Here is a 21040-nt window from a genome sequence, read left to right on the forward strand (position 1 = left end):
GATCACCAAACAAAGTTAAATATTAGCTAAAGATAACACACGTAAAGTGAAGTAAGTGACTCTCAAAGCTAGACATCATGCCGCGATCCAAAGATATTCTAGATCAAATGAGAAGCAAAATAGATCTGTGAGTCTAGAAAAGATTATAAAACCATTTCTAAAGATTTGGGACTCCAGCAAACCACAGTGAGAACAATTATCCACAAATGACTAAAACATGTAAGAGTGGTGAACCTTCCCAGGAGTTGCTGGCAAACCAAAATTACCCCAAGGGAGCGGCGACGCGACGATTCATCAAGAGATCACAAAAGATTCCTTAACAACATCCAAAGAACTGCAGGTCTCACTTGTCTTCGTTAATATCAGTGTTCATGACGTCACCATAAGAAAAAGACAAGGGAAAAATGGCCTGCATGGCACAGTTCCAAGTCAAAAACCACTGATAAGCAATCAGAACATTAAGCCTAGTCTTGATTTTGTCAGAAAACATCTTGATAATCCAAAAGACTTTTGGGAGAATACTCTGTGGACTGACAAAACAAAAGTTGAACTTTTTAAATGATGTACATCCCATTACATCTAGTGTAGAAGTAACACAGCATATCAGAAAGGAAACATCATACCAAGAGTAAAATATGGTGGTGGTGGTGGTAGTATGATGATCTGGGGCTGTTTTGCTGCTTAAGGACCTGGAAAACTTGCTCTGTAAATGGAACTATGAATTCTGCTGTCTACCAAAAAATCCTGAAGGACAATGTCTGGCCAATCTTATTATAGCATCAAGCTGAAGAGAACTTAGGTTATGCAGCAGGACAATGATACCAGCTAGTGATGAGCGAGTGTACTCGTTACTCGAAATTTCCCGAGATTTAGTTTTCATTGCTGCAGCTGAATGATTTACATCTGTTAGCCAGCATAAATACATGTGGGGGTTGCATGGTTGCTAGGGAATCCCCACATATAATCAAGCTGGCTAAGAGATGTAAATCATTCAGCTGAGGTGAGGAAAATTAAATCTCCGAGCACTAAAAAATACTCGGAGGTCACCCGAACGTGCTCTGGAAATCTCGAGTAGCAAGTACACTCGCTCATCACTAATCCCAGCAAGTCCACCTTTGAATGGTTTAAGAAAAACAAAATTAAGACTGTGGAGTGGCCTAGTCAAAGTACTGATTTTAAACAGATTGAGATGCTGTGGCATGACCTTAAAAAGGTGGTTCATGCTTGGAAACCCTCCAATGTGGCTCCAGAGGGTTGCCAATATATGCTACCGTGGAAGCGCTGCCACCAGCATCATTTTGCTGCAACCAAATATTTTTTTCTCCAGCAAAATGGCAGCAGTGAATGCACAGGAACATATATAGCTTGCTGGTAGCTGCAGAGCCATTTTGTTGGAGGAAAAAATATTTGGCTGCTGCAAAATGGTGCCGGTGGCAGCGCTTGCACAGCAGGGGCGCCGCTATCATGGGGCAGGTTGAGCCTTTTGCTTCAGGCGGTAGTCGTCACTGAAATACAGGGGGCGGCAGAGCGGCGGTCAGAACACTTGGTGCCGACTCTCCATATTCCCTGACATTTGCTGTCACTAGTGCGGTGCGCGCACCCCTGCTCACAACCCACGGTGTGCAATATCGGCCGGTCATCACTGCACCAGCAGAGCAGCACACCACATATTGGCTGCTCTGTGCAAACAGGACCTGTGATGAGGTCACAGTAGGGGAGGAGTCACAGGTCACATGATCGGGACCTCCATGGTTTGCAGGACTCTGCTGTGCTGGTTGCAATGGTAAGTGTGTGTATGAGGTGTATGGAGCAGAACGGTGTGTGTATGAGGTGTATGGAGCAGAGCGGTGTGTGTATGAGGTGTATGGAGCGGAGCAGTGTTTGTATGAGGGGTATGGAGCAGAGCTGAATGTGTACGAGGTGTACAGAGCAGAGCCGTGTGTGTACAAGGTGTATGGAGTGGAGCTGAGTGTGTACGAGGTGTATGGAGCAGAGCTGGAGGTGTACGGAGCGGAGCCATGTGTGTATGAGGTGGACGGAGCGAAGCCGTGTGTGTATGAGGTGTATGGAGCGGAGCGGTGTGTGTATGAGGTGTGTGGAGCGGAGCCGTGTATGTATGAGGTGTATGGAGCGGAGCTGAATGTGTACGAGGTGTACGGAATGGAGCCGTATGTATATGAGATGTACGGAGCTGAGCCATGTGTATATGAGGTGTACGGAGCTGAGAAGTGTGTGTATGAGGTGTACGGGCGTAGTCGTGTGTGTATGAGGTGTACGGAGCGGAGCTGAATGTGTACGAGGTGTATGGAGCGGAGCTGAATGTGTACGAGGTGTACGGAGCAGAGCCGTGTGTGTACGAGGTGTACGGAGCGGAGCCGAATGTATACGAGGTGTATGGAGCGGAGCTGAATGTGTCCGAGGTGTACGGAGTGGAGCCGTGTGTGGACAAGGTGTACGGAGCGGAGCTGAATGTGTACGAGGTGTACAGAGCGGAGCTGAGTGTGTACGAGATGTACGGAGCGGAGCTGAGTGTGTACGAGGTGTATGGAGCGGAGCTGAATGTGTACGAGGTGTACGGAGCGGAGCCGTGTGTGGAGCACTGTGTGGCCATTATACAGTACTAGATGGTAACGCATTGAGCATTCTAGAATATGTATGTGTAGTGTATAGCACAGCCCACAAAGTATATTGCACAGCCCATGCAGTACATTGCACAGCCCACGCAGTGCATTGCGCAGCCCACGCAGTACATTGCGCAGCCTACGCAGTACATTGCGCAGCCCACGTAGTACATTGCGCAGCCCACATAGTATATTGCGCAGCCCACGTATTACATTGCCCGGCCCATGTACTATATTGCGCAGCCCACGTAGTATATTGCAAAGCCGTATATTGCGCAGCCCACGTAGTATATTGTGCAGCCCATGTTGTATATTGCGCAGCCCATGTAGTATATTGCGCAGCCCACATTGTATATTGAGCAGCCCATGTTGTATATTGTGCAGCCCACGATCTATATTGCACAGCTCACGTTGTATATTGCGCAGCCCAGGTTGTATATTGCGCAGCCCACAATGTATATTGCACAGCCCACGTAGTACATTGAGCAGCCCACGTTGTATATTGCACAGCCCACATTGTATATTGCGCAGCCCACGTTGCATATTGCGCAGCCCACGTAGTATATTGTGCAGCCCACATTGTATATTGCGCAGCCCTCGTTGTATATTGCGCAGCCCACGTAGTATATTGCACAGTCCATGTATTATATTGCCCAGCCACGTAGTAGTACATAATACAGCCCACGTAATATATTGCAGAGCCCACACAGTCTATAGCAATGTGGGCACCATACCCCTGTTAAAAAAAAGAATTAAAATAAAAAATAGTTATATACTCACCCTCCGTTGGCCCCCGTATCGAAGCGGTTACTGCCTCAGGCAGCAGTGTGGCTAGATTCACCCCTGTTGCACAGTAGCATCTATCAGCAAGCGATAGATCCTGCTGCTTGTGTGCCATCACGGGCGCCATTTTGCTGAAGTTACTTTTTGTAAAAAACCTACAGAAAAAGTGAGCAAAAACCCTGCTATAACTAAGTAAATAAAAAGCAAAAAGTGCATTTGAATAACACAGAGTTTTTAGTAATATTTTTTTTTTTTATCAAACAATAGCATAAAAGCCATCCCATTAAGATGACTCTGATCGGGACATTCCTACACTGTCTAATATTAAAACCTTACCATGTGTCAATGTTGACCTCAGTCTGAATAAGGGCAGACAAAAGACTTGGCCCAACCAGTGAAACATCAGTCTGGGGAGGCCTTATATGCAATTTCCAGCTCAGGAGAGGAAGGCCACACCCCGGCCTGCACAGAATGCAATAATACAAAGAATAATTTTGTAAGCCAACAACATTATTTGCATTATGCGACAGATGTTCAGTTACCTGTCAAAAGCCCATAAGGATGCACATGTAAGCAGAGCACCACATAAAGCCCTGCCCACAAGCCCACGAATCTCATTAACTGATAACTGCAAATGCAGATTAAACTATGACCACAAGATGGATTTCATCAGCCAAGGTATTATTTAATCAGTATAACTTTGCCAACCTGACTGCAAGGTGTCGAGCTCCCACCGCTGCACAGGGGGATCTCAAGCCACCTCCGCTGTGGTCTCCCTTTCTTCTCCAGCCGCAGTGGAGTCTGCTCAGTGGAGATGTAGGTCCCAGCATCTGGCTCAGTCAGATACTGTGCGCTTGGTTGTTGCTGTTGCTCTTTCAGGTTCAGCTATTTTTGCCAGTACTTGTCAGCGGCGGGCAGACGCCTCTGGAACTAAATCCTGCTTTTCCCCTTCTGAGCATGCCCAAAGGAAAACTTCTCATTGGAGGTAAGGGGGGTCACACACTCAGGTCCTGTAGCAACTCCCATTGGTACTCTAGGAAGGTCCTTGTCTGCTGCAGCTATAAAAGGTTGCATGGCCGCACGGCCATGCTCTAGTATCAGCTTATGTTATGAGCTTTGCTATTTGGTTGACATGCCTGCTTGTGGTCAGGTTCAACTGAAATAAGCCCCTACAATACCGGCACCTCCGGTGAGGAGTTTTGTGTGTTTGAATTCAGGGCAGGCGTATAGCCACTAGAATTCCGGCTCCACCGGAGAGGAGTTGTTTGTGTGTTAAGCTGACTGCATGACCACTAATTGCTTTCTGCTCTGTTAGGTAGCTGTGATCCTCTGTAAGGTTAAAAGGGCACAGCGTTTTCCTGTCTAGGTGACTTTGTGAAGTAACAGAGTTCGCTTATACCGCCATATAGTGCTGCCAATTGCTAGCAGCAGGTTCCTCTCCTGCACAGTGGACCCCGTGCTGTGAACGCACCTTTAATAACACATATATTTGGTGCGTTCTGCCAGCCTTAACACTGACAGTGTCTGTAGTATGCTTATCAAAATTCTGCTGACAGGTTCGCTTTAAGGATGGGTCGCCAATATCTAAGTAATGGACACCCTTCTGATCTATGCTCCTATTGTGGTGTATTTAAAGGGAACCTGTCACCCCGAAAATCCTGGGTGAGGGAAGCCCACCGGCATCAGGGGCTTATCTACAGCATTCTGTAATGCTGTAGATAAGCCCCCGATGTTACCTGAAAGAGGAGAAAAAGACGTTAGATTATACTCACCCAGGGCGGTCCCGCTGCTGGTCAGGTCGGATGGGCGTCTCTGGTCCGCTGCGGCGCCTCCCATCTTCTTTCCATGACGTCCTCTTCTGATCTTCAGCCACGGCTACAGCGCAGGCGTACTTTGTCTGCCCTGTTGAGGGCAGAGCAAAGTACTGCAGTGTGCAGGCGCCGGGCCTCTCTGACCTTTCCCAGCACCTGCGCACTGCAGTACTTTGCTCTGCCCTCAACAGGTCAGACAAAGTACTCCTGCACCGGAGCCGTGGCTGAAGATCAGAAGAGGACATCATGGAATGAAGATGGGAGGCGCCGCAGCGGACCAGAGACGCCCATCCGACCGGACCAGCAGCGGGACCGCACCTGGGTGAGTATAATATAACGTCTTTTTCTCCTCTTTCAGGTAACATCGGGGGCTTATCTACAGCATTACAGAATGCTGTAGATAAGCCCCTGATGCCGGTGGGCTTACCTCACCCGCGATTTTCGGGGTGACAGGTTCCCTTTAAGAAAATATTGATCTATGATTATTAGATTATAATCATTTTCTATTGGTTGCAATGAGATAAAATGTTGCTGTTTAACTTATGGTGCCCTATGTAAGAAATTTGCTGTCTTATGACTTTAAAGTTTTCTAGAACAAGGCAAAAAGAAAATACCAGAGTTTAGAGAGTTATGGTCCATTCAGTTTGCATTCTTATGACAATTGTTGTCTGTGGGAAGTGAGAAACAATTAAATCTTGGTATACTAGAAGACAAATATACCCTTTAGTGGTGACAAGTTATATAACTCACACTGTTTAATGGTGTAAATTACCTCTCCTATGGTTCCAAAGCTCTTCCTTTAATTATAAAGTCTGATATACCCAAATTAAAAGCCAAGCAATAAGAGGGGGGATAGCGTCCTGCTTTGCAGCATTTTTTGGGAATTGTGTTATCCTTTGTAACATAGTAACATAGTTAGTAAGGCCGAAAAAAGACATTTGTCCATCCAGTTCAGCCTATATTCCATCATAATAAATACCCAGATCTATGTCCTTCTACAGAACCTAATAATTGTATGATACAATATTGTTCTGCTCCAGGAAGACATCCAGGCCTCTCTTGAACCCCTCGACTGAGTTCGCCATCACCACCTCCTCAGGCAAGCAATTCCAGATTCTCACTGCCCTAACAGTAAAGAATCCTCTTCTATGTTGGTGGAAAAACCTTCTCTCCTCCAGACGCAAAGAATGCCCCCTTGTGCCCGTCACCTTCCTTGGTATAAACAGATCCTCAGCGAGATATTTGTATTGTCCCCTTATATACTTATACATGGTTATTAGATCGCCCCTCAGTCGTCTTTTTTCTAGACTAAATAATCCTAATTTCGCTAATCTATCTGGGTATTGTAGTTCTCCCATCCCCTTTATTAATTTTGTTGCCCTCCTTTGTACTCTCTCTAGTTCCATTATATCCTTCCTGAGCACCGGTGCCCAAAACTGGACACAGTACTCCATGTGCGGTCTAACTAGGGATTTGTACAGAGGCAGTATAATGCTCTCATCATGTGTATCCAGACCTCTTTTAATGCACCCCATGATCCTGTTTGCCTTGGCAGCTGCTGCCTGGCACTGGCTGCTCCAGGTAAGTTTATCATTAACTAGGATCCCCAAGTCCTTCTCCCTGTCAGATTTACCCAGTGGTTTCCCGTTCAGTGTGTAATGGTGATATTGATTCCCTCTTCCCATGTGTATAACCTTACATTTATCATTGTTAAACCTCATCTGCCACCTTTCAGCCCAAGTTTCCAACTTATCCAGATCCATCTGTAGCAGAATACTATCTTCTCTTGTATTAACTGCTTTACATAGTTTTGTATCATCTGCAAATATCGATATTTTACTGTGTAAACCTTCTACCAGATCATTAATGAATATGTTGAAGAGAACAGGTCCCAATACTGACCCCTGCGGTACCCCACTGGTCACAGCGACCCAGTTAGAGACTATACCATTTATAACCACCCTCTGCTTTCTATCACTAAGCCAGTTACTAACCCATTTACACACATTTTCCCCCAGACCAAGCATTCTCATTTTGTGTACCAACCTCTTGTGCGGCACGGTATCAAACGCTTTGGAAAAATCGAGATATACCACGTCCAATGACTCACCGTGGTCCAGTCTATAGCTTACCTCTTCATAAAAACTGATTAGATTGGTTTGACAGGAGCGATTTCTCATAAACCCATGCTGATATGGAGTTAAACAGTTATTCTCATTGAGATAATCCAGAATAACATCCCTCAGAAACCCTTCAAATATTTTACCAACAATAGAGGTTAGACTTACTGGCCTATAATTTCCAGGTTCACTTTTAGAGCCCTTTTTGAATATTGGCACCACATTTGCTATGCGCCAGTCCTGCGGAACAGACCCTGTCGCTATAGAGTCACTAAAAATAAGAAATAATGGTTTATCTATTACATTACTTAGTTCTCTTAGTACTCGTGGGTGTATGCCATCCGGACCCGGAGATTTATCTATTTTAATCTTATTTAGCCGGTTTCGCACCTCTTCTTGGGTTAGATTGGTGACCCTTAATATAGGGTTTTCATTGTTTCTTGGGATTTCACCTAGCATTTCATTTTCCACCGTGAATACCGTGGAGAAGAAGGTGTTTAATATGTTAGCTTTTTCCTCGTCATCTACAACCATTCTTTCCTCACTATTTTTTAAGGGGCCTACATTTTCAGTTTTTATTCTTTTACTATTGATATAGTTGAAGAACAGTTTGGGATTAGTTTTACTCTCCTTAGCAATGTGCTTCTCTGTTTCCTTTTTGGCAGCTTTAATTAGTTTTTTAGATAAAGTATTTTTCTCCCTATAGTTTTTTAGAGCTTCAATGGTGCCATCCTGCTTTAGTAGTGCAAATGCTTTCTTTTTACTGTTAATTGCCTGTCTTACTTCTTTGTTTAGCCACATTGGGTTTTTCCTATTTCTAGTCCTTTTATTCCCACAAGGTACAAACTGCTTACACTGCCTATTTAGGATGTTCTTAAACATTTCCCATTTATTATCTGTATTCTCATTTCTGAGGATATTGTCCCAGTATACCAGATTAAGGGCATCTCTAAGCTGTTCAAACTTTGCCTTCCTAAAGTTCAATGTTTTTGTGACTCCCTGACAAGTCCCCCTAGTGAAAGACAGGTGAAACTGCACAATATTGTGGTCGCTATTTCCTAAATGCCCAACCACCTGCAGATTTGTTATTCTGTCAGGTCTATTAGATAGTATTAGGTCTAAAAGTGCTGCTCCTCTGGTTGGATTCTGCACCAATTGTGAAAGATAATTTTTCTTGGTTATTAGCAGAAACCTGTTGCCTTTATGGGTTTCACAGGTTTCTGTTTCCCAGTTAATATCCGGGTAGTTAAAGTCCCCCATAACCAGGACCTCATTATGGGTTGCAGTTTCATCTATCTGCTTTAGAAGTAGACTTTCCATGCTTTCTGTTATATTTGGGGGTTTGTAACAGACCCCAATGAGAATTTTGTTACCATTTTTCCCTCCATGAATTTCAACCCATATGGACTCGACATCCTCATTCCCTTCGCTAATATCCTCCCTTAAAGTGGACTTTAGACAAGACTTTACATAGAGACAAACCCCTCCTCCTCTCCGATTTTTACGATCCTTTCTAAACAGACTGTAACCCTGTAAGTTAACTGCCCAGTCATAGCTTTCATCTAACCATGTCTCGGTTATTCCCACTATGTCAAAGTTACCTGTAGATATTTCTGCTTCTAGTTCTTCCATCTTGTTTGTCAGGCTTCTGGCGTTAGCGAGCATGCAGTTTAGAGGATTTTGTTTTGTTCCAATCTCCTCACTGTGGATTGTTTTAGAAATGTTCTTACCTTCCTTCTGAGTATGTTTTCCTGGGTCGTCTTTGTTCGAGTCTAATGTTTTTCTTCCCGTCCCCTCTTCTTCTAGTTTAACGCCCTCCTGATGAGTGTAGCGAGTCTTCTGGCGAATGTGTGTTTCCCAGGTTTGTTGAGGTGTAGTCCGTCTCTGGCGAGGAGTCCATCATACCAGTAATTCACACCGTGGTCCAGGAATCCAAATCCTTGTTGTCTGCACCATCGTCTTAGCCAGTTGTTTGCATCAAGGATCCTGTTCCATCTCCTGGTGCCATGCCCGTCTACTGGAAGGATAGAAGAAAAAACTACCTGTGCATCCAGTTCCTTTACTTTCTTCCCCAACTCTTCAAAGTCCTTGCAGATTGTCGGTAGGTCCTTCCTTGCCGTGTCATTGGTGCCAACATGTATCAGAAGAAATGGGTGGACGTCCTTGGAGCTGAAGAGCTTTGGTATCCTATCGGTCACATCCTTGATCATCGCACCTGGAAGGCAGCATACTTCTCTTGCAGTTATGTCCGGTCTGCAGATGGCTGTTTCGGTGCCTCTCAGTAGTGAGTCTCCCACCACCACCACTCTTCATTGCTTCTTGGCTGTACTTTTTGCTGTCACTTGTTGCTGTGTGCCCTTTTCTTTTTTGCTTGCTGGTATTGCTTCATTCTTAGGTGTGCCATCTTCATCCTCTACAAAGATTTGATATCGGTTCTTCAGTTGTGTGGTTGGTGATTTCTCCATGGTCTTCTTGCTTCTTTTGGTCACATGCTTCCACTCATCTGCTTTTGGAGGTTCTCTGACACTTTTTGCACCTTCTGTGACCAGTAGAGATGCTTCTGTTCTGTCTAGAAAGTCTTCATTTCGCGGTTTGGTGATGCTTTCGAAGCAGCTGGTCCCGGCTGTACCCAACGATCTTCTAGCTTAGGGAGACTTCGCTTCTCCCAGAAGGCACCTGGAATATGCAAATTAGCCTCCTGAAGCTTGAATCCCTGGTTTGGTGATGCTTTCGAAGCAGCTGGTCCCGGCTGTACCCAACGATCTTCTAGCTTAGGGAGACTTCGCTTCTCCCAGAAGGCACCTGGAATATGCAAATTAGCCTCCTGAAGCTTGAATCCCTGGTTTGGTGATGCTTTCGAAGCAGCTGGTCCCGGCTGTACCCAACGATCTTCTAGCTTAGGGAGACTTCGCTTCTCCCAGAAGGCACCTGGAATATGCAAATTAGCCTCCTGAAGCTTGAATCCCTGGTTTGGTGATGCTTTCGTATTTTTTGTATTGGTTTGTTTTCAAACTAAAAGTTGCTAAAAAAATTTCCGAGGCTGATTGAGTGAGCAAAAAATATCATATGACTTTCTTACTTTTATGGAATAAGTTAAGCAAGATGAAATGAAAAATGTAATTTGAAAGAATAAAAAGTATAAAAATATGGAAAAAACTACATTTTTACTGCTTTGGGCATTGGGTTACATTTGTAAATGGCCATATGCTAAGTATTGTATATAGACAAGAGTTTTTTTTCTAGTCGTACAACTTGTGGATCAGTAGTGTTACATGTATAAAATATTTTTTTCCCAAGTTATACAATCTCACTGGTTAAAAAGCATTGTTCAAGAAGCATCCAAAAACTAACAAGGGACCTTCGGAGTGAGAATGATCATATAATAGTCTGAGACTTTAAGATAACGGAAAATTGGCACATTGGACATGAAAAAATATGTACCAGCAAAAGCTGAGCAGATTAATGTGAAATTTTTATGAAGTATTTTATGAAGTATTTTTAAGAAAATATTTTGCATAACTTGTAATATATTGCTTGGTGTTGTTTCTTGTATGTAAACTAAAATTAGTAGTCAATAAGATAGAATGATACTAAATCTTTTGCACTAAACTTATATTGTCAGATTATTCTGCTTTATAACGTTTAATAACATTTTTTAATTACTCCAATTGGTGGTGCTTCACTGATTCGGAAATAGTTCACCTTTTTTTTTGTGTCCATCAGTGCCAAAGCTATACCCATTGAAAATCAAAATGGAAATTTTTCCTTCAAGTGAACGCCACTGTTTCCAATCCTCTGGCTGTCATGGTCCACGGGCCGCACTTTTAACCCAGGTCTGGTCCAATGTGTTAATAAGGACCTTTCAATGGATTTAATTTAGTAGATCTTCCAATTAGTGGTTGCGCTACTGATTCTGGAACAGTTTTTCTTTTTCTTGTATGCCCTGCTGTTCCAAAAAAATAACAATACAAATTTGACTTTTAGCCAACTAGGTGTATATCATAGAAATATTTGTAGGCGTGGCTGTGTTTTCAATGTCAGTGGGGGCTGTGAAGATGTCATACAGGCAAGGTGGGCTGTGTAGGTACATCATGATGCGTGAACGGATACATGGGGTCATCATACATCATGGGGAGCTGTGTGGGTGGTTAAGTGGGGACATCACATTGTGTTGGGGGCTGTGTGTAGACATCATACTGCATGGGGAGCCGTGTTTGGACATCACACTGCATTAGGGGCTGTGTGGAAACATACAGTATGTGATGAACTACTCTGACGATCACAAGGGAACAATGTTTTGAACTTTTGAATTTCAGGCTCTATTTCTCACCATCCACTACTTTTATGGACAATCATTTTGACTATCTCATACACAAATTTGCCTTGCAACTATTTAGCATATGATTAGTTATGCAGATTCTTGAAATATAGAGCCTGAAATTCAAAAGTTCAAAATATTTTGGCCTTTTTTGTTTGTCATTGTTTGTGGGGACATCATACTGTATGGGGGCTCTATGAGGACATCTTTCTGTTTAAGGAGTTGCGTGGACACTTCATTCTGTTTGATGGGGCATCATACTGTTTGAGAGGCTGTATGAGGACATTATATTCTGTAGGGGGACTATGGGATCATCAAATTGCTTTTTTGTGAGCTGTTGATCAAAGTGGAAGAACTGAATAGCATGAATAGTATGGTTTAATGCTTTTTTTCTGAACTTTATAAAAAGCAGTACATTATGTGTCTTTATTAGCATCTACCGGTATGAATATATATTACAATAAGCCCTATCATTATATGGATTAGCATTAGCAGTGAGTCACCAAACTTCATTTTACTCAATATTAAGTAATTATCAGCTTTTCTAATATTAAGCCTTACTAATATTAAGAAAGACTTGATACTATCAACATAATGATGGAAAAAATCTGGTCGACCTATTTAAGTTTTCACGAGATCGATCTTCCTAAAGATCGTTCATCCATCAAGTTACCATGGCTCGAGATCGAGCCAAAGACTGCTAAGTAAAAATAATTAAGTAATGATTAGCTTTACTACTATTAAGCCTTAGTAATATTAAGTAGGACTTGATACTATCAAGGTAATGGCGGAAGAGACCCTGATGGACCTATCTAGGCTTTCTCAAGATCGAGCGTCCTACTGCTCATTCATTGATCAAGTCGCCATGAATTGAGTCCGAGATAATAACAATAAAGTAATGAAAATTAAAATATAACAAGAATAATGAACAGAATTAAGTTTGGCCTGTTGGTTCAAGCCTCTACAACAGTCATGTACTCTCAAGTGACTTTTTGGGGGAAAAGCAATTGCCCACACCTGCATTGAACCATCACAGACAGTAGATTAAATGATTCCATAGACAAAAACGCAGAGGGATTTGTTTAACAAGAAAATCAGAGAGTGAAACTTACTATGTTGGCTTTCATTGATGGGTTCAAGTCCACTAGGTCAGATACTTTGAAAGCTTTCCCAGTTGACAAGTGACATACGCTTTTCCACTGGACTAACAATGATTAGGCAAGATACCATTAGACATGGACCATTAAGAGTGTGAGGCTAATTATTGTCATGAAGGCAATATTAGGGAATTTTAGAGACATTTTCACAGAAACATTTCTGCATGAAAAATGTGTGAATATCAGCAAAAGAAGAATCTTACTCATTTTTTTAATCAACTGAAATAACACACTAGTTTCCTATCAATCTCATGCAGACAGGAAAACATAAAGCGCAGATCTCATCTGCATATTATTTCTTCATGTTGTTTTTATCAGCAAACCAAGATCCCTGTAATTGAAGTTAATATGTGTAAGATCTCACAATCATTTTTCAATTTGGATTTGTTTCAGAGAACCATGAAGTCGTCGTCAATTTATGATCATTATTTGCACCCTAAGAGCTCAGATAAATCTGTGGCCTAAGGCGAAAGGAACATATGAAAGAAACATATGGATTCTTCCCACCATGCTTCGTTTCATATTTTCTTATCACTTGAAACCATTTATTACAAATTTATCTCAGAATATGCTTGATCTTCCCTTCTAATTTGTGAACTTTGCTATAGTTTCCTTGAAAATAAAAATCATTTTCAGCGATACTTAAAGGATACACTAGTTCACAGGGATCTTGAAAATGAAGGAATTCAAAATATAAAGCATAATAGAAAGTTGAAAAAAACAACTGATTTAGTAAAAAAACTTATAAAAGACTAACTATTATAATACACTACATATACTACTAAAAACAATAATAATCATTTTTATTTCGCACAAACATACTCTGAGGCACTTTAAAGTGTAGAGGAAAAATGTACAGACAAAAAAGGCAATATATACAGTGACTTGAAAAAATAGTCATACCCAATGAACTTTTCCACATCTTTTCACTTAACATCCACAAGCATAAATGTATTTTAATTGGGATTTTATGTGATATAGAACCAGAAAGTAACAAGTATTTAGGCGTAATAGAAATGATACATGGTTTTCTCATTATTTTAAAAATATAAATCTAAAAACTTTGATGTGTATTTGTATTCAGCCCGTGAACAAAATCCTGAGTGACCATATGCCTCACATTTTTAGTAAATTGAAGGCCTCAGAGGTTTGTTTAATAGTATGGAACAAACAGCTTTATGAAAACCAGGGAACACACCAGACAGGTAGCAGATAAAGTTGTGGAGAAGAGTAAAGCAGGGTTAGGTAATAAAAAAGAAATACCCCAAACTCTGAACATCTCAAGGAACAATGTTCAATCCATCATCAAAAAATGGAAGGGGCGTAGCACAACTGCAATCCTTCCAAGACATTGCCTTCCACTTAAACTGACATCCCAAATAAGGAGGGCACTAATAATAAAAGGAGCTAAGAGACCCATCTTCACTCTGGAGAAATGGCAGAGATCCACAGCTAAGATGGGAGAATCTGTACACAGGACATCTCTAACTCGTATACTGTACGTCACAAATATGGCCTTTATGGAAGCGTGGCAAGAAGAAAACCATTTTTGAAAACAAGTCATAAGAAGGCCTGTTTAGAATTTGCAAAAATCCATGTAGAGGACACAGCTAGAATGCAAAAAATGGCATTCTTGTCAGATGAGATCAAAGTAAAACTTTTTGTGCTAAATGCAAAATGCTATGTGTGGCATAAATTTAATACTGCACCTCACCCTTAAAACCCCATCCCCACTGTCAAACATGGTGGAGGCAGCACCATGCTGTGGGTGTACTTTGCTTCAGCATGGACAAGGAAGCTGATCAGATGTGATGGAAAGATGGATAGCATTAAATACAGGACAATCTTAGATGAAAACCTTTTCAGATGCTGCAAAGGTTCACTTTCCTGCAGGACAACAACCCTAAACATACTGCTACTGCTATAATAGAATGGTTAACATAAAAGCATATTCATTAGTGATGAGCGAGTATGCTAGCCATTGCTCAATAACTGATCGAGCATCAGGGTGCTCAGACATTCTCATTACTTGATCTGGTATTGTGGGTGCTCACGCGCCATGCTTGAGTCTCCACCCTGCATGTTTGTCACCTGTTAGACAGCCAATGAGCATGCAGAGATTCGTCATCATACACAGCAATGCTGTAGCCATGTTGGATACTGTTGGGAATGTGGTCTTTTTCTGAGGAAAAATTGGTTGACTCTTTAAAGCATCGTGAATGGAATAAAAACCACATGTTTGAATAAATTGCTGAGACTTGACATCTTCCATACACAGCAGTGCAGGAGACATCCACAAATTATTCCTATCTTCATAGATTTTGGATTCTGGCATTGCTGATATTGGCTGGCCTTATCGCATCATGAGGTCTTATTTAAAACATGGTGAAATGATGCTTGGCACACTGTGCTCAGCACAAGTTCAGAGACAGTTGTTAAAGATTTAATATTGCTATTGGAGTACTTGTATACAATCACTGTTGTAGCATTAACCCCTATCTGACCTCGGACGGGATAGTACGTCCGAGGTCAGATCCCCTGCTTTGATGCAGGGCTCCGCGGTGAGCCCGCACCAAAGCCGGGACATGTCAGCTGTTTTGAACAGCTGACATGTGCCCGCAATAGGTGCGGGCAGAATCGCGATCTGCCCGCACCTATTAACTAGTTAAATGCCGCTGTCAATCGCAGACAGCAGCATTTAACTACCGCATCCGGCTGGGCGGCCGGAAATGACGTCATCGCCGACCCCCGTCACATGATCGGGGGTCGGCGATGCATCTCCATTGTAACCATAGAGGTCCTTGAGACCTCTATGGTTACTGATGACCGGTGGCTGTGAGCGCCACCCTGTGGTCGGCGCTCACAGCACACCTCCATTTCTGCTACATAGCAGCGATCAGCGTCCCGCAAAAAATAAGCCCTCACATGGCCAAATTCACGGAAAAATAAAAAAGTTATGGCTCTGGGAAGGAGGGGAGTGAAAAACGAACACGGAAAAATGAAAAACCCCAAGGCCATGAAGGGGTTAATATAACAGTATTTTTCAGGGCTAAATATTTTCCTTTCTGTAGGAAAACCACTGTTACCTGCACTCAGTGGAGGGTAAATTTAGGAATAGAAGAATTTAGGCAGAGTTTAATATTGCTATTGCAGCACTTGTATACCGCTACTACTGCAGGTGAAACTGTGTCTGCTACAGAAGCACAATAAACATGATCATCCATGAGACCTAGCTTCCTTACCCACTTTTCCGAGAAGCGCAGGACACCACCCTTGAAACCACAACAGTACGAACAGGTGGTCAGTTTTGGATGGCAAATAATGCTTCCAGTATGTCTCCCAGCACCACCCTGTCTTTCACACGGGCCAGTCTCATTATCCAAGAGTCTGGACCACATATTCCTTGCCCTGATCCTCGCTCCTCCCACTATGGTGAGTCCCATGAGAAAAAGATCCTACACTCTGACACTCTGAGGAGCTCATTACATTTCCAGTTTTTTATTCTGGACTTTCACTTGTGTCTAGTGATGCCCAGATATTTGAGCAGCCACAGTCAAAAGAAGATGACTGTGGGGAACGTCAATTAGTGTCTCAAGAGGTAGATGATGATGAGACAGAGTTGGCAACAATTGATGTCGATAGTGCTTGTCATATGAAGAACATTTCAACTGTACATCACTGAAGTAAATAAATTCTAACTTTATTATTAGCGTAAAACCATTTATAGGTTCACTTATCAAATGAGCAACCAGTATAATGACTTCAACAGGATGGAGGCATTAGTGTAGCAGATGGACATAAAAATGGCAACATTTTAGTAGATCTGTCCAATGAAGCTTTATGGTGGGCCTCCTTGCTTAGATGTATTTGGAATAAGTACAGTCTCATATAGTTAGGTAGTGAAGAGTGGGAAGAATTTTGCCTATTTTTCTCCAATCAGCAATTAAATTATTTCCTTAAGAAGGAAAGTAAATGGAGAAACGGTCTACCGTTACAAATAAACCAATCTGAAGAAATTTAACCCCTTCATGACCCAGCCTATTTTGACCTTAAAGACCTTGCCGTTTTTTGCAATTCTGACCAGTGTCCCTTCATGAGGTAATAACTCAGGAACACTTCAATGGATCCTAGCGGTTCTGAGATTGTTTTTTCGTGACATACGTGACATACGTAATGATAAAAACATCATCATTAAGCCAGCCGATAAAGGCGGTGCTATAGTGGTCATGAATAAATCAGACTACATTAAAGAGATTTACCGACAATTACATGATAATACCGTTTACAGACTGTTACCATCTGACCCCACAATCATGATCAGGAATCATATTAGAGACACTCTGGATCCTTATATTGAAAAGGGTGTCATTAATCATAAGACACGAGAGTATTTAACCAAGGACTTTCCTATAACTCCAGTATTTTATATACTGCCCAAAATCCATAAGAACCTCGAACATCCTCCGGGCCGCCCCATAGTGGCCTCTACTGAGTCCATACTCTCCCCTCTTGCTATCTTTTTGGAAAAGAATCTGACCCCACTCATACGCAACCTACCTTCATTTCTCCTGGACACAGGCGATTTCTTATGCCAACTACGAAACTTAGACTCACTTCCATCTGATGTTCTGTTAGTCTCTTTAGACGTTAAAGATCTTTATACCTCCATTCCCCACACACAAGGGATTCTCAGTGTAAGACACCTCCTGACTAGTTCGCCTCTTCATTCTGACGTTATAAATCTCTGTATTGACCTGTTGACAATTGTTCTCACAAAAATTTTTTTTATGTTCGAGGACCAATTCTTTCTCCAAACGAAAGGTACCGCTATGGGGTCTAATGTTGCCCCACCCTATGCCAACAGCTACATGGCCCTGTTCGAGGAGGAGATTGTATACCCCGATCCTCTGTTTCAAGCCTACTGCCCCTTTTGGAGACGGTATATAGACGATGTCTTCTGTTTATGGACTGGCACACCTCAGACATTGGATCTGTTCTTTCACACCCTCAACACAGCTTGGCCAGGACTTACTTTCACTATGACGAGCAGTACAGACAGTGTTAGCTTTCTAGACACCCTGGTTTTTAGAGATGAATCAGGCATCCTCAAGACTGACCTTTATACTAAACCAACAGACAGAAACAGCCTGTTACACTATCATAGTCTACATCCCAATGCCACCAAAAAATCTATCCCTCGATCTCAATTTAAACGGGTACAAAGGATAGTTACAGATCCTACTCTCCTCAAAACTAGGACAGATGAAATGTACTCCAAATTTAGGGAAAGAGGATACCCCCCAGATCTTTTAACCGAGGCCATTGATCCCAACACCATAGTACGTCCCCCCAGTAATAAAAGGGTTCCCTTTGTACATATATACCATCCTTACGTACATATTCTGCATCATAGCATTAGACGACATTGGAACATCTTACGCACAGCTCATCCACGTATTCCAGAGTTCCAGGAACACTTCCTACCATGCTATAAACGTCCCCCAAACATCCGTGATTCCCTAGTTAAAGCTGATTTGGGGACTAACAAAGATAAAACACAACGCTTCCTTAATCAACCTAAATGTGGCACTTTCCCATGCCTGCATTGCAATCAATGCAATAGTGTTATTAAGGGAGACGTCTTCTATCACCCCCACTCTGGTAAGGGATATAGGATTAAAGGCTATTTTACCTGCGAATCGTCATTTGTGGTCTACGCTATTAAATGTCCATGTGGCCTTTTATATATTGGTGAGACAACCCAGCCCATTAGATCCCGTATCTCCAAACACAAATCTACCATTCGCTGTCAAAATTTGTTACTGCCACTTCCATCCCATTTCTCTGCCAAAGGTCATAACATATCGCAACTCAGGTTCCAAGTTTTGGAACACGTCCCGGTACAAAGACGGGGTGGCAATAGGGTCCACCTCCTGAAGAAAAAGGAGGCATATTGGATTCATGAATTGCAAACCCTAGCTCCAAAAGGCTTAAATAGAGACTATGACTCCTTGGCTTTTATCTAAAATTGTTTATATTACTTTGATTTCTCATATTAAGGTCACCTATTGAGTCATACAGTGCTTTATTTATATACGTCATATACTAATATGTTCATTTTTCTCTACAGAATCGCCTTTATTGATACCCAACATGCAAGTCACTGCCTACCTCCTTTCCCGTCCTGGATTTTTCCCTTCCTTGTCCCCTACCCGACTGCGCGGATATATATATATATTTTTTCATATATATTTTTTCATATTTATATGCTACTCTTTCATATTTGTATTGTATATACTTATATTTACATATGTTCCAAACATACATAGCTTCCTCCTCTCTGGCTCTACATTTATTAACCCGGTGCGTATGGCCATTATGGTGTTATTTTTAGAGATATCTATATCATATATGGATATTAGTCTATTCCCTGTAATATATCTCTCTGTTATATCGCTTTGTGCAATTTTTCTGGCTACTCCCTCATAATATATGCATCCGGGCTATTGGCCCTGCGGGCAATCCCGCTCCTTTATTGTGTTAATTCACGTCTTTTTTTATGACGTACTTCCGGGATTCCCGGCTATTCAAACTACATCTCCCAGATCTCCCTGCGTTTTTCTGTAAGCTATGTATTCAGATCTAGCTCTGCAGGTTATTCCGCCCCTACAGGATGCTGATTCGCATCACTTCCGGTTTTTCCGGTCATTCAAACTACATCTCCCAGAGTACTGTGCGATCGCATGCAGAACATCCTTCTCCGGGATGACACGTCACTTCCGGTTTCGGATCCGGTTGATAGTCCCGCCCCTACACTATTTAGGCCGGTCATTCTGGACATGGGGTACTCAACCAGCGGTGGACACCGCGTTGACGTACTCCCTCTGCCTGTCTTATTCCGGTTAGCTACATACCTTCTTTCTGCCTCCTTTTTTTATGGGACACCACTCATACGTTGTTATCATCTAGGAGCTTTCCTGCGCTGATTAGGCTCCATGTAACACCGTGCATTGAATCATCGCTCCTCCTGCTCTTTGTGGTTTAGACCACCGCACTTCAAGGTTAGATATATAGTTTTTTCCTTGAGAATCGCTCATTCTTATGGCTACATCACTATAGTACTGTGTGTCTCTTTATATTTAGCCAAAACTCTTGGATTTTACTTCTAATGTGCCTGCATTCTCAGAGTATCCCTTCTAAAACGTTTTATTCAGGTGAGAGTCCATTTTTTCCTCTATCTCTAGGGTACAGCACCATGTTGCCAATACTTATACCTTCGTGTATTTTTCCATTAGACTATCTACATTCCCAGTGTGGATTAAATACACATTCCTCCATGACAGTTATTCGGTTAGTATTTTTTCCGTTCTCTATTTTCTTGACTAATATGGCATATATTTCCCTTTACTAAATTCTATTATATTGACTTTGTCTCAGAGGTCATAGAAATAAAATCCCATCATAGGAGCCTCTCTGCATATACTAGTACCTTGTATACATCTACACTCCAGCAGTCGGGTATGTTGAAATGTTACCTCTTCCCATCCCCTCTCCCCTTCCTTCTTACCCATCACATATTCACTTTATGAGATTTATCTTATTGTTATTTTGATATTATATTGTTACATTTTGTTATATCTGTACAGTCGTACTGAAGAAGGTCTGATTGTTTGACCGAAACGTTTATTTTGCTGGACTGCTATTCAAAGTAATAAATCATTTTCTTTATTATCACTATCCACCAAGTTGAGTGCCAAGTTATTTACTTATCATATAGTTAGGTAGTGAAGAGTGGGAAGAATTTTGCCTATTTTTCTCCAATCAGCAATTAAATTATTTCCTTAAGAAGGAAAGTAAATGGAGAAACGGTCTACCGTTACAAATAAACCAATCTGAAGAAATTTAACCCCTTCATGACCCAGCCTATTTTGACCTTAAAGACCTTGCCGTTTTTTGCAATTCTGACCAGTGTCCCTTCATGAGGTAATAACTCAGGAACACTTCAATGGATCCTAGCGGTTCTGAGATTGTTTTTTCGTGACATATTGGGCTTCATGTTAGTGGTAAATTTAGGTCAATAAATTCTGTGTTTATTTGTGATAAAAACGGAAATTTGGCGAAAATTTTGAAAATTTCGCAATTTTCACATTTTGAATTTTTATTCTGTTAAACCAGAGAGTTATGTGACACAAAATAGTTAATAAATAACATTTCCCACACGTCTACTTTA

The 21040-nt window shown here is 41.9% G+C and overlaps 1 long non-coding RNA gene across 1 annotated transcript; it reads left to right on the forward strand.

Annotated features, from left to right (window-relative positions):
* The first annotated feature begins 19337 nt into the window (after positions 1 to 19337).
* Positions 19338 to 20554, forward strand: LOC138673938 (uncharacterized). Its single transcript, XR_011320381.1, has 3 exons — positions 19338 to 19711; positions 19780 to 20160; positions 20248 to 20554. It is a non-coding gene; the product is annotated as an uncharacterized lncRNA (long non-coding RNA).
* Positions 20555 to 21040: the final 486 nt, after the last annotated feature.

This window comes from Ranitomeya imitator, chromosome 4 (genome assembly GCF_032444005.1).
Source record: "Ranitomeya imitator isolate aRanImi1 chromosome 4, aRanImi1.pri, whole genome shotgun sequence".
NCBI classification, from domain to species: Eukaryota; Metazoa; Chordata; class Amphibia; order Anura; family Dendrobatidae; genus Ranitomeya; species Ranitomeya imitator.